This window comes from Haemaphysalis longicornis, unplaced genomic scaffold, assembly GCF_048455015.1.
Source record: "Haemaphysalis longicornis isolate Haplotype H1 unplaced genomic scaffold, Haemaphysalis longicornis Haplotype H1 scaffold_7, whole genome shotgun sequence".
NCBI classification, from domain to species: Eukaryota; Metazoa; Arthropoda; class Arachnida; order Ixodida; family Ixodidae; genus Haemaphysalis; species Haemaphysalis longicornis.
The window spans coordinates 115,027,485-115,039,810 of NW_027526422.1; the positions used below are offsets into that span (position 1 = coordinate 115,027,485).

The following is a 12,326-nucleotide window of genomic DNA, read 5'->3' on the forward strand; positions in this document are numbered from 1 at the left end:
CCTTCACGCAACTTAGAGGTGGTTATCACAGCCTTACGTTGTCGAGTACCCCAGTTAAATAGGTACTTGCACAGGTCAAGTCTGGCGCCAACAGCTCTGTGCAGCTATTGCAACGAAGACGAGTCTGTCGAACACTACGTGTTGACATGCCGACGTTTTTCCCGACTGAGACGTCAGTCCCTGGAGGTGCCGCTTTGCAGTTTGGGGATATCACTAACAGGGCCGGCTATACTATCGTTCGGGGCATCCGAAACGGGGTTTTGCCGCCGGGATGTATGCTCTGCTCTCCTGCGCTACATTGAAAATTCTAAACGATTCTCTTTATGATTGCGATTGGTCATCCTCGCTTTAATTTTCCAGTTTTTTTTTTCTTCTCAAAACCAACTGATCTAAATTATCCTTCCTAGGCGTGTCGTGAATTGATAAGAGTACCATTCATTTTTACAATCCTCTGTTGTTTGGCCGATGCCCTGATTGGGTATGCGCCATTAATTATCAGGATCAACAACAACAACAACAAGAAGACTATTTTTCAGCAGACGTTACAATTCCTGCTGAAGGGGCAGGAGCTAAAGGCATTGAGTGCCTGACGAGGGCTCCTGACCCTCTGGAGTTCACAACAGAGGAGTTCACAGCAGAGGACATCTTCAAATCAAATACGCGTGCTTAGCAATAAGATACAGCAATACAGAGAGAAAAAAATAGGTAAGTTAAGAAAAATACAAAAAATCTTACATTTCCAATAATTAGAATCACAGGTTACATAATGTACATAAAACGTTTTTCGTCAATACCTGTTGCCAGCAGATACAATACAACACGAACTGTTTCCTTATTGATTGTTCCTTATGTCTATGAAAAAAATCACGTCTTCACAAAGTACAGTTTAAATTCTTTATAGTGAAACACGCCTAGTGATTGTCATTTCTCACTTTCTTTTCTATAAACATCACCTTGGTTTCAATCTTAAATACGGTTGCACTGGTGCTAAAATTTAAATTTTCGGCTAGGATGTTCAAGACATGTGGTACTTGATAAGTGGCCGATTGTTTGCCGTAATAAGTTCTAGTTTTAGGTGTACGTCTTATTGGACGCCGTACACAGTAATGATCGTTTTCTGCGTCACCATCTACATGTAACTTGTTTTTGTGTACCATATGCAGAAGTCTAAAATTCCCCCGCATTTCCCCGAGGGGGAGAATGTGAAAGTGCGAATGCACGGTTGTCGGCCCGCTTGCGGCGCTTGCGCTCGGCCCCCGCAGCCCACCGCCTCGCCGCCTTCTCTTCCATCTCTTCCATCGGGTTTGTAGTATCACGTGTACACCACGCATTTATCAAGCCGCTATAACGCCGCTGAGTCGCCAACGCACGCCGCTGACGACGTAGTTTGAATGCGTTAAAGATATAAGGCGCGTTACTGACAATATCAGCGTCGCGTCCGTAGCTTATTCGGTAGAGCGTCGGGCTGCGGCCCGCAAAGTCCTCGGATCGAAACCTGGCGCCGGACGCTGTTTCTTCTTTAAAGAGCGCTGCGGACGCCGCCGCCGCCGACGCCGGCGGTGGATGGTTTGGGGTCGCTTATAAAGTGTATTCACACTTAAAATAATACAGCTTGTCAGCTCTAAGTATTGAGTGTTTTGAAAACAAAGGTGAAGTTGGCAGGTCTTGGAATTTCCGTTGAAAATTTTCGAAACATCGTACTATCTTTTTTTTGCAGGACAACAAGCTTATTGTAAATATTTTGTGAGGTTGTTCCACACTCCAAGATTCCGTACGTTAGTTTTGAATAGAATAGAGAACAATACATGTTTCTTTTTAGCCATAGCGGTACTAAGTGTGATATTTTATAAAGGCCTCCGACTGTTCGTGCCAGAGCCGTAACTAAATGCTTTGCGTGTACTGAGCAGTTTAACTGTTCTTGTAACCAAACACCAAGTAACTTTTGCTCATGTACCAGTGCAATAAGATGACCTTCGTATTTGAGATTGATATCATCGTTTAAGGGCTTATTGATTGGGCGGAAAATTATATAGGTTGTTTTTGTGGCATTTAATTGCAGCTTGTTTTGTTGTAACCAGTTTGAAAGATGCACCAGATATTCGTTTATAGATTCCATAAATGTTAAACTGTTTGATGAGAAAAAAAAATTTTCGTGTCATCTGCATATATAATAATATCAGAAGAACCTGGTATTTTAACAATATCATTTATGTACACAAGAAATAATAACGGGCCAAGTAGGGATCCTGGTGGAACACCTTGTTTCAATTTTATTTCGACAGATAATATGTCATTGATGCCAACTATTTGATATCGATCGTACAAGTAGTTTTGCAGAATTTGTAATGCGATCCCATGAATTCCACAACTAGATATTTTTTTACAGCAAATCAAAATGTATTGAATCAAATGCCTTTTGAATATCTAAGAAACGACCGAGTATGTATTTTCTGTTTTCCATATTTACGATTATCATTTCCTTGATATATGCCAGAGCTTGCTCAGTTGACCTATGCTTTTGGAAGCCGTATTGGTTGGTTGCTATTTGGTGCTTGTCGAAAAAAGAAGTGAGTCACTCATGGATTACGCCTTCGAATATTTTAGATAGAGTTGGAAGCACCGATATAGGACGACAGTTGGACAGGTTGTTACGGTCACCACCTTTGAATATAGCAGTGACTTTGGCCATTTTTAAATGTCTGGGAAAAATGCCTGTGGTCAAGGTGAGGTTAATAATGAAGGATAAAACTTCGCATATCAATGGTGATATCAGTTTTAACTCTGCGGGCCCTATTTCATCTACGCCAGATGCTACATTGGTTTTAAGCTTGAGGATTAGGTTTCCGACCTCAACGTTGTCTGTTGGTAACAAAGATGGACTCAGGCACAGGGCGGTTCTCTCTTCACGCGTTGTCTGCGCTAATGCTAGGTCTTTCGTACGAGCCCGCATTTATAAAGTGGGCGTTGAAAGCATCGGCTATTCTCTTTCCTGCAAGAGCTTCATCGTTTACTGTTAATTCTTCGATACATCCACTGCTTCTACTTTTCCCAGTCAGAGCCTTCACTACCTCCCAGAATTTGCGTTCGTTATCGTAGATCCTTTCAAATGTCTTTTGGTAATAATCTTTATTTGCCTTTTTCAGGTCCGACGTCAGCGTATTTCTCTATTTTTTGTACTTCAAAAATGCTGCAGGTTCTCGTGGACGTACAAATTCATGAAATAACTTATTTTTAGATATAATTCTCTCGTAAAGACTGGTGGTTATCCATGGCTTTCGGCAATTTTTTTATGGTCCGGTGGGAGACCCTCTGTAAAGGGAAAGCTGCAGTGTAGCTTGTGCACAAGAACCCGAGAAACGTATCATGTGCATCATCAGGACCGGTTTGGTTATAAACGCAGCTCCAGTCATGCGCTTCTACTAATCTATAAAAGTGTTCCTGGGATTCGGTATTCTTTTTGCGTCCAAGGCGGGTCCGAGTTCGGACTTTACTTTGATTAGGTGCTGACGGAAGAACACAGAATAACGGAAGGTGGTCCCTAAACTCATACGAAATTATTCCGCTTGTAACGCTATCCGAGCTTATATTTGTTGCACAAATCTCAAGGAGAGTGGCACTTAGATTGGAGAGCCGAGAAGGTAAAGTTATATGATTTATAAACCCATAAGCTGCTAGAACTGTCTGAACTTCTTGGCTGGACGGTTCACCGGACTTCATATCGATATTTATGTCGCCAATAATCAGGTAGGGAGCATCGCAGAAAGTGACCGATGCTAGCGTTTTGTCTAAAAACTGTAGAAACTTGGTTTTATGTCCGTGTGGTGGTCTTTACACCAGACTGATTGTGATCTTTCCAAACCGCATCGTCAAGATTTCAATGTCTTCACTGATAAGAGAAAACGTTTCTACTAATTCTTAGTTTAGACTATCTTTAAAATAAATAGCGAGCCCTCCACCTTTCTTTTTTTGTCGACAGAGAAGTTCGAAACGGTAGTCCGGAAAAGAAGGTGCATCGGCTTTATCCCTAATCCAGGTTTCAGAGAAAGCTATTACATCAAAATCTATTGACACTGACTGCAAGAAAATGGTGATGTTATCACCTTTTTTTCTGATACTTTTACAGTTTACATGTAGAATGGAGAACGACACCTTTGTAGATGATATTTTAGAGTTGAATTACGAGACAGTGTAATACGTGCAAGAGTCATTCAAGTGTATCAGAGCGAAATCTAGCAGCAATTGTCATTTTCATGCGACCAATTTAGGTGCAGATTTGGGCCAGGTTCCCTTCATGAGCTATGTGAATCACAGGCGCGTCTTCGCCCTTTCGCACAAGCACCCTTCCATTAGTTGTCCATGGAAATTTCCACCCTACTTCTTTCTTTTTTTTTGAATGGCAGCCGAGAGCAAAGCTTTGTTTTTCTGGTTCAGATGTTCGTTCACAAAGAGCGGCGTTTTTTGCGCCGCAGTTGATACCTTACAAGCCCTAGTCTGCAGGAATTCGAATTTTCCCCCAATCTATTACTCTCCATTTAGTACAATCTCATAATGCGCTCATTATTTCATCTAAACGTGTGTCACCCGGTAATTCAGTTGACACGTAATTTGAAACAGCGGAAAAACAGCCGCCGCCCCCTTTTCCCCCAGGACCTAGCATCTTCCTTTTTGACCCCTAGCCAACCAAACCGTTAATAGAAGCAGGGGAACAACCAGCAAGCAAGCGTCCCCGTGTGCTTTACTCCCACCCTCTCCCACCTTCTTACAGCATACATCTGGAGGAAGAGGTAAGAACCCTTTTTTATGACCGCACCCAGCCGATTATCAGTCACACGCCCAGCCGCTAACATGTGATAGAGAGCAAGTGCTGGGGGTCATGTAAATTCTACAAGAAACTTTCCGCAATTCAGAGCGCATCCCCACCTTCCCCCACCAATCATGCGAATCGCTAATTCTGCCGTACCTGCAGGTAACCTGAATCCCGAACCGAAAGCGCCGCATGGAACATAACAGCCACGCATAGATGCCTCCGGTGACATCGACTTATATGTACTCAGAACTGAAAATGTACTCAAAACATGAAATGTACTCGGAACTCAAAATTAACTCACAACTCAAACGTACTCACACTCAAAATGTACTCAGAACTCAACGTGGACTCAAAACTCAAAGGGAACTCAGAACTCAAAAGGACTCAAAACTCAAAAGGAACTAAAACTCACAATAGAATAAGAACTCACTCGGTCTCAGGCGTAATCAAACTGGGTTAGGCTCGGACTTACTCATGCTCAAACTCACCATGTCGCACTAGCCTCGCGCTCACTAAAACTCAAACTCACGCGTTAGTTTGAGTCCAAATGAGTGAGTGATTGGAATAATGAGTGAGTCTTAAGACCTGTGGTTACCGTACACATGGGAATGTTTTAACTCGACATAGCTTAATATGTATACCGAAGCAAAACGAACGAGACAAAGCTTCATAGGAAACGCAACAAGAGTTCATTTCAACTGCGTTCATTGGAGACCCTACACTCGCCACTTCTAATCTCCTTGTGGGCCTTTAAAACCAAGCAATAATCTTTTCTCACTTCCCATTTCCTCAAGAACCGAAAATACATCCCTGGTTTCATTTAGTCACAACTACAAATAACGGAGGCAGAGATAATCAGAAGGATAAGAACGAGGTGGAGTGCATTCGGCAGGCATTCTCAGATAACAAATGGCAGACTATCATTGCCCCTCAAGAAGAAAGTATATGACAGCTCCATCTTACCAGGTGCGTAGCCAGGAATTTTTTTCGTGGGGGGGGGGGGGGGGGGAACCGCGGTCTACCAACGGATGGAACGGGGAAATATGTAGGCAAGGCTTCTCGCACGTTGTTTTTCAAACGAAGCTTCGAATACCTGACTTGAACATGCAATTTGTGTATGCTGAACGCTAACAGTAAAGCCCACATTAGATGATGATGCTGATGATTATGATGACCTAAACTCCCGTTGGCCGGTCCATCGGTAGGTCACGGGTGCTTCGTTCGTCCGTAGAGCAGGCGGTTATGCGGGCACGCGCTCGTGGACGTGATCATAAGTGTGCTCAGGAGTGGCGCGCGGTCCCCGAAGTTCGTCAGGCGGAAGTGGAGGCCCACACTGGGTGTTTACTCTCAAGATTCGCGTGCTTTAGATTTTCCTTTATGACGGGCGGTAAGGCAATTGCAAACGCCGAAAAGGCTCTCTGCTTTTTTTTCAATAAAGAGCCTTCTCTCTCTCCTTTAGAAAAGGGACTACTAAGTTTTCTTATCAGCTATGAAGTACAGTTTAGCACAATTTGAAGGTTATCGCCCCAGCATCGAGCGGCCGCGCGTGCCCCCGTCCTACGGTTTGAACCATGAAAATCAAGATTTCCCCCTCTTCTCTCCCTTGCTGGCTTTTCTATGTTACAAAAATGGCCCGCACGACTGATATGCCAACCGTTGGGTATATAGCTTTACATTCGTTGTTATGAAGCGCAGACTTTGTTTCCTTTTATTTACGCCGACGATAAAGAAACTGGCATGGAAGATTTGCTAAAGCTGGTGTTCTGTCTGCTTGATTTGAAAGAGTAGCTTTCCCGCGTTAACCTTCGAATCGCATGCAGTGGACTGTACGTTTGGCACATTCGTATATTATGGCGGTAAAGCTAGCAAACGTGCGGCTTCATCCTTAAGTAAGCGCCTTTTTGTTATTCTTTGTGCTAGTAACGTAAATAGTAAACTTACGCTTAGCAGAACACTTTATTGCACTGATGTTAAAAGTTGAGCTTGTCGCACCTTTTTTTAATCTCATGCTATTTCAATCCGTTAAATCGAACAGACATAGCTTCAGTAAAATTCCGGGTAAGCAAATACAGAATGCTGATTCTAACCAAGACGGAAGTCAATCAAACACAGGAATATTGCCAAAAAGAGTAAGCTCCGCAATAAAGAGAATTGTACAGTTTTGTTGATGTGGAGGAAATACAAGATGGGAAGAGCAATGCTTTCGTACAACAGGCATTATTGAACTGCAATAGTCAATTAAATGCGATGTCGGTAAAAAAAATAAACATATCAAGGATTGATAGTTAACTGAACAAAATACAGTGACATGCTCTTTCATGCTATTACACTTTGTACCAGTGTAAAGACAAGAAATGACACGCTAAAGCCCAGACCACATGTATACCTATATGAGGCTTTTCCTGCTGCTCCGCCATTTCCCGGCCGTGCTGTTCTGCCAGCGAAACAGCAGGACTGGCTCGGTCGGCTCGCGGTAGGTTCCCGGTGCAGCTCGGTGTATCCGCTGCGAAATGCATCCGGGCAGTATATGTTGACATGTACTGCATATGGAGCGGGCGCAGGGATCAGGCGTTGACGTAGCCCTTGTTTTCAGCATTACATGAGCAAAAATGTCCTTAAAACTGTAGGTTCTGCGCCTGCAAGCGACTTCCGGTGGTTCTTCAGGCTATTTAAACCGTACCCCAGGCTGGAATGAAACATTTCTGAGGGGCACGGGTCCGGTGTACCCCCCCCCCCCCCCTCTGGCAGCGCTCCTGCGTCTTACCCGTACTCACCTACGTGACCGACACTGGGAGGCTCACAAAATGGGTTCAACTAAAATTGAGGATGACTCCGCATGCAATGGAACGGGAGATGATAGGTATACCATTAAGGCACAAGAAGAGAGCGGAGTGGGTGAGGGAACCAACGCGTGTTAAGTACAATATAGTAGAAATTAAGAAGGAGAAATGGACGTGGGGAGGCCATGTAATGCGAAGGCAAGATAACCATTGGTCACTCTTTCACAAAATGTTTTCATCACAACCATATTTTAAAAGAACAGCTTTTCACAAACCCCTCGTATATTTTGTCCCGTTTGGATCATGATTTAAAAGTTGGTGTGCCATCTAGTCGAACTAATCTTAATCATGGGTTTCATTCCACGAACTAGCAGGGACTGGAACCACCTTCCCGCCGCCATCGCCTCCGTCACGAACGTAAATAACTTGAAGGTCATCAACCATCATGAAGTGCTTGAATGCATTGTTAGCACATTTTTTGTTCTCATATCCCACTCCTTCCTGTAATGCCCCGGGGCCCTGAAAGTAAATACATGAAATGAAATGAACTGAAACGAAGGATTAACAGAGTGGATGCTTAGAGAAGGCAAGCGTGGCAGGGGGCGGCAGAAAGTTAAATGGGAAGATGAGATCAAGACGTTTCCGGGAATTAATTTAGCCGCAGTTAGCACAGGACCGAGATAATTAGAGATTAATAAGAGAGGCATTTGCCCTGCAATGGGCATAGATAGGCTGGTGATGATGATCATGACAAATAACTGGAAATAAATTATTTATCTAGGACAGGGCGGTTCGAAATTCAAATGAGCTGATTTGCTTTATTCATGGCCTTACACAATATTTTTACCACACAATGTATTTCAAAACACTCCCTATCGCTCACATTCGTCGATTATCGCTCATTGCTTATAATATCCTTGCTCATCTGATCGCTCATATTCGTCACTTCCAAGTCGGATATTAGGCCGTGCACAGACACCGTCTTACTTTGCGTCGCCATACCAACTCGATGGGACGCACTCGCAACTTCGGGAGGTATACATCGACAATCTTGTGCATGATTCGGGATCTTCTGGGTTACACTGTGGAAGAAAAAAGATTGTGGGGGGAATATTAACATCCCTTGTCAGTATTTTACTTTATTGAGAATTTTTGCAACTCTTGCGCACAAAATACTTTGAAGCGGTGTGTACAGCGAATATTAAAGGTCGCTACAAACTCATCAATATGCCGGAGAAACCCCCGCTACGCGGCGAAATTGGAAGCAAACATGCATCCCCACGATGTTCTCACGAAAATTAATCCCAAGCCCGATACATAACAAAAAACACTTTTCCCATGTCGGGTGCCTGTCTGCACATTTATAGCCTCCTTTGCATGGCAACATGGCCCAAGGCAGGTTTCGGCGAGCACAACAGGTACCAGAAATCGACGGTCCAACGAATGCTTTCGCAAGTGGTTACTTGAAAAAGGCTTCAAATTTTCAAATTACTTTTTTTTTTAGCTTAGACTAAAAGATATACAAACAAAAATGCGAACACTTTCACTGAAATATAGCCTTACTAGAGGCGTAATAGAGGCCCATATGTTTATATTTCTCTTCATAGCGTAGGTAAAAACGCTGGAAAACGGACATTGAAACGAATAGAATGCATTTGCTTCCCTACAGATATTCCGTGTGTGCTATGCACCACGGCCGGTGGTGTGTGTAGGGTCGGGTTGTCTTAATTCGGTATACGCATTCCTCAATAAAGAGAAAAGGAAAAACCACAAGGTGTCGCGGGCACCTCAACGAACTGTCAATACTACAACGGGAAGAAAAGGCAAACGCTACACTGTGATTTATTTGCACTAGTGTAATAGTTTGACTGATTGATTTGATTTCTAGGCCCATTCGTAACATTTAGGGAGCCTCAGAAAAGTTTACACGTTTAACACATTATACTTGAGACTTCAGTGTTTTTTTGTGTGTTTTGTGTTTTTCGTTTTTTTTTTAGTGTGTTTAGTGCTTCGCGAATTTTAGTGTTTTTGTGTGGAATGTTGAAGGCATTTACGTGATCCTCGGTAGCGTTGCTCCTTTGAAAGTCAAATCGATATCTTGTCCTTATTTCCCGCCTATCCTGATTCCTTTCGACGTATTTTTTAATATCTGTTCGTTTCATTTCGGTTTATTTTAACATAACCAATCGTACATATACGTTTTATAAGGATACTGTATGGGCCACGGTTACGTGTTCCCGTTGTGTGTAAATTTCTGAAGTGTTTGTTTACCCCCGATATTTTTGGCACATATTTACCGTACACCAGTAGCAGTAGTGGCGAAACGGATTCACCTATTACTTGAAGATAGATGCTACACAAATTTCCCTAAACCATCCAATGGACGCTTCCAGAAAAGTATATCAGAACACTGTGTTCGTATCCTGTTTATTTTTGTTTCGTTAAGAGATGTGTACAGAACTTTCCCACGTAACACATAGTCCCATTATAGCTTGTTTCTTGTTTCCCGATCTAACTGAAGAAACTGAAGGTTTTTTAAGCATTGAGAGGTTCACGCGCTGCAAAACAACAGACAAATATTTTCCCGGATTACACGCGAAACCCCACAACCGTAAGGTAGAATAGCGTTTATTAGCGGTGAGACAATGGTGGCCCTAAATGAGTCTCTTAAAGCTACACACGCGCGCAAGCGTTCTCTTTCTCTTCTTTTTTTGATGAAGTTCACTCCTAGCGCCCCCCCCACTTGGCAAGGCAGTGGGATATGCGGGTACGGGAGTTCGTGCATGAACGTTCATAGGACGGCTTAAGCCGTACGCCGTAAACAACTTCAGTCTTCGGTGCCCCGCGGGAACTCTGGCACAAGGGGAAGTGTTGGTCACGATGACAGAGGTTGTAGTGACTAGCGTCGAGATATTGTTGTTGAATTCCGGTTCTAGCGAGTTCCAGTGCGTTCCCCGCATGCTGGCATATTAGTTCCGCATCTTCGTGGGCAGAGTAACTCGGCAGTTGAGGCAACTTTGCCTCGAGAGATGTAGAGAGAAAAACGTTATTTTGAGGAAGTGTATGATGGAGAATCGAAGTCCGAATGGTTGTGGCAGGTAACGGGCTGAAGGTCCGCCCCCTCCTGGACGTCTTCTCCTTGACTTAGGTTGGTGGTCCCGTGGTGGCCATAGGCTGGCGAATTCTGGCCACCTCTTCTGCCCTCTTGACCAGGCGGACCTGCAGGTCCGGGTCGGGGCTGCGAAGCGAGGCCTCCCACCTTTCCTCAGAGGGGATTTCGGGGAAAGCGTCCTGGAGGCATGCCCCCGTGATTTCGGCCAGGTTAGCATTGGCGCCACATAAGGAGCACGCCGAGGTTGGATACAGGCTGGGGTGAACATGGGTCATGGTGGGCGGGTTGGGAGAGACTCCCGTCTGGAGTTGGCGCCAGGCGTGGTTTTGCTGTAATGTCAGGCATTTGTCCGCCCAAGGATAGACCCGGTGGGAGAGGAGGTAGTAGGTAGTAGTATCTTGAAAACCGATCAGACGGTCCCGCGTTGACCGGGCTCTGTGGCAAGGGTAGGGGTTCGGCTGAGCCCGGATAGTAAATCATCGGTCTAGGTAATGGGCCGCCTCGTTTTCCTCGAGCCCAGAATGCTCGGGGATCCAGATCAGTTGTACTGGGGATTGGGGTGGCTTCCTAAGCAAACGTTTTAGTGCTGTTGGGGATATGCGTCCAGCGGCAAAATTTTGGAGAGCAGTTTTAGAATCTGTAATGATTTTTGCGGGTAGGGGGTGAGCGAAAGAGCGAGCGCAATTTCTGCCTCTCCCGCCGGTTCTCGGATGGGCGTCCGGACTGTTATAGAATCGAGAATGCTGGTGTTGGGGTAGTTTTGAACGGCGATTGCGGTAAAAGCCTCCTTGTGTCTGTACTCCGCTGCATCGACGTACGCGACTTTGGGATCATTGTCGTACTTCTTGTGCAGTTCGCGCTCTCGTTGTTTCCTGCGCTCGGAGTGATACGGGGGTGCATGTTGCGGGGAAGCGGTTTGGATCTAATATGAGAGTAAATACTAGGGGGAATTGTTTTCACGTCCTGATATAGTGTGTGATATCCTATTCCTAGTTGGCTGAGTATGTGTCTCCCTGTGGGTGTGCGAGCGAGGCTTTCGTAATGTCCTATTAGGTGGGCTTCGACTAGTTCGCTGGCCTTTCTGTGAAGGCCTAACCCCGGCAGTTTGGCAGTAGACGTGCCGTCTAATGAGGGCATCAATTTTGTTGGCTTCAGCAGCAGCATTTATTTTAAAATATAGAATCGAGTAAAGTATTCTGCTCGAGACGAATGCTTGGATTAGGCGAACACTGTTCTGCTCGGTCAAACCTGAGTTTCTATTGGTGACCCTCTTGAGCAGACCAATAGTTTTGTTTACGTGCCATTGTATTCTTTGGAGAAATTTGTAATTTTTTCTAGTGTATTGTATGTGCAGCCCTAGGTCTTCGATGGCCGGGACCTCTGGGATCTCTCTACCTTCAATATGGAAATCGATGCTGGGGTGTATTGCTGTGTCGTGTGCGAACGTGACAAACAAAGACAACTCGTCTAACGCTCTCTGCTATTTTTCTATGTGCAGCGCGATCATATCTGTCGTTGTCTTATTGAACCGCTCTGGGTCCATTTATTTGGGGATGGCTGGATACTCAATACGAGTATTTTCTGAGTGAGCTCGGACGTGAATGTAGACCTCCGGTGAGTGATGAGC

General features: G+C 44.5%; 1 long non-coding RNA gene across 2 annotated transcripts in view; it reads right to left on the reverse strand.

The window, feature by feature from the left end:
• The window catches only part of LOC144144909 (uncharacterized), a 41,886-nt gene that overhangs the window by 11,594 nt on the left and 17,966 nt on the right, over positions 1–12,326 (reverse strand). Inside the window, exon 3 of one of the 2 annotated variants that reach the window (XR_013317373.1) lies at positions 7,194–7,310. This is a non-coding gene — a long non-coding RNA (uncharacterized LOC144144909). Of the gene's footprint in view, positions 1–7,193; positions 7,311–8,404; positions 8,670–12,326 lie in introns of those variants that run through there. The other variant, XR_013317374.1, reaches the window with a different exon arrangement.